This window comes from Pteropus vampyrus, unplaced genomic scaffold (genome assembly GCF_000151845.1).
Source record: "Pteropus vampyrus isolate Shadow unplaced genomic scaffold, Pvam_2.0 Scaffold190, whole genome shotgun sequence".
NCBI classification, from domain to species: Eukaryota; Metazoa; Chordata; class Mammalia; order Chiroptera; family Pteropodidae; genus Pteropus; species Pteropus vampyrus.
In genome coordinates, this window is record NW_011888971.1 from 34,658 (window position 1) to 36,992 (window position 2,335).

The window sequence follows — 2,335 nt, forward strand, 5'->3', positions numbered from 1 at the left end:
AATTGAAGCGTGAGGGGTTTGTTAGGAGCAGCGTTGCGAAGGTAATTGGAGCACTAAGTCTGGAGTGTAGGGTCACGGGCCGGGCTGGAGACGCACACTGGAGAGTAGCCAGCAGATCAATGCTATTTAAGGCTCCGAGATTGGACACAGCCATCAAGCGACCCTGACATTCAGAGTCCCCGGAGGAAAGGAGGTGTCAGCAAAGGGCACTGAGAGATGATTCTTGCAACAGAAAGATGGTGCCCAGGAAGCCAGCTAAACCCAGGGTCCCAGGAGGAAGGAAAGCGGTAGGCTGTGTCCTCGCTGAGTGTGCTTTCAGCAGGATGGTGGGGTTCCTGTGCCGTGGGTTCAACACAGATGAGAGGAGAGGCTTTGGGGTAGGGTGTAGTTACTCTTTGGGGGAGCTTCACTGCAGAGAGAGCCAGGAAGAAGTGGGGTCCAGAGAGGGTTAGTTTCAGCCTGGGAGAAATCGCTGCACGTGTCCGCTGTCGAATGGTCCAGTAGGAAAGGGGGTGGCACACAGAGGTTGCTGGAGCCACATCTTCGAGTGGATTGTACCGCACGCCTGAAGGGGCGGAGCTTACACAGGAGCGGGACCAGTCCGGACTTGCGGGAGGGACCTGGAGTACTTAGGGACAGATGCCGCCGGGTGCTTATCCTTACCTCATCTTGTTAGAGTTTTGCGTGCGCCCATCTTCTCATTTCGTGTTTACCATTTCCTCGTGCTCTCTGATTTACTCATCTTTGTGCCTCTACACACCCCGCATCCTCACCTGCCGCTCACACAGACACAGACGGTGCGAGATGTGGGCAGTCAGCACACACGGGCGGCACTGAAAATGTGAACGCCGAGAGAAACGGGGTCGCCCAGGTACTGATGTCGACAGTATTGATAAGTAACCTATGAAGTTTTGAAATACCGAGAAGTGGGCCAAAGATAGACATAGAAATGTCTGTTCAGGAAAAAAGTACAAATAAGTATCACTTACTGACATTTGTACATTTCTAGGATATATGCTGGGAGATTATTAATGGCTGAAACGTACATGTTTCCAGCAAGAGTCAGAAGACTTCCAGACTCCTGTTTGGCTTTGGAGACTAGGATATATGGAGACATATCCCCGGGCTTGGGGGTGGAGATGGCCCACACATGGCATTTTGGCTGTCGTCACAGGATGAGTCCCAACAGGTGTCTCCTGTGCCTCAGGGTTGGAACCGAGTGGCCCAGCAGTAACTGCAGGTTGATTGTGTCCAGGAGAGATTCTCCTCTGATGGTGGTTTATTGGGTTGTGTTTCTTCATTGTTTTTGTTATTATTTCTGAATGTTTTAGGACCAATTAACGGAACTACAGAAAAGCACAGGTCTTAGGTCTCAGAAGTAAGTACATACTTTTTGTAAAGATGTTTACCGGGGGTTAAGAATCATAGAAAAAGCAAGTGAAGCCCCACCCACCTGTGTGCACCCCTTGTGGGAGGTGGGCCCCCGAGCCGGGCAATCTGGGTTCCAAGGCTTTGCTTTTGCCCATGAGCTGTGTCTTGTACACCAGGGATGCTGGGGTGTTAATCTAGAAGGTGCTGAGAGAAATATCTGACCCACAGAAAGCTTTCCACAAATGTGAGCTACTGTATTTTGAATCACTTTCTGAAATGTTTTGCATTGATTAGATAGCAAATCTAAGTTCTCAAAATTTCCAGGTATGTTTCTAGCAAGATTCATCAATTGACTCAGAGTAATAAGCACACTGAGAGAATTCATTGGGAGATGTTCATTCACTAAATAAGAATATCGAACAGAAGGACTAATTATATACAGAGCTGCCAATCATTAAGCCTCTCCCGTGAACCGGGGATGCGCGTCATCTAGGTAGCCAGGCAGTCAAACGTCCCTCCCCACCTCACAGCACCTGGAGGACCAGCATGCCGACCTCCAGATGGCAGTGTTTTGTCACTTCATGACAAATGCAAGATGGCATGAGATGCGAGGCGGTTCGTTGTGACTCAGGTGACGTGTGGTAGGAAGAACAGAATGCACGGTGTGCATACACAGTGGGGGGGCAGAAAAGCACCTGGTGGCAGAGTCTGCAGGACTCCGTGACGGCGTCTGATCTCCAGCATGTGATAGTGACAGACGGCACCCATGATGCGTAGGAAGCACCACCGGGTAGGACTGACGGGGGTGGGGAGGCGGAGGGTTGAAAATCACTGAGACTAACTGAATTGCTGCCTGCCTCTTCGTGGGCGCTTTGCTACAGGTGTGTGGATCAGGGCACAGTCTTCTGGAAAAACAGGAGGAGCTGAGTGCTAGGAGACACTGCCTCGGATACTAGGTGACGCG

General features: G+C 50.7%; 1 protein-coding gene across 1 annotated transcript in view; it reads left to right on the top strand.

Moving 5' to 3' along the window:
* The window catches only part of ADCY2 (adenylate cyclase 2), a 182,743-nt gene that overhangs the window by 30,999 nt on the left and 149,409 nt on the right, over window positions 1–2,335 (top strand). The window lies entirely within an intron of this gene.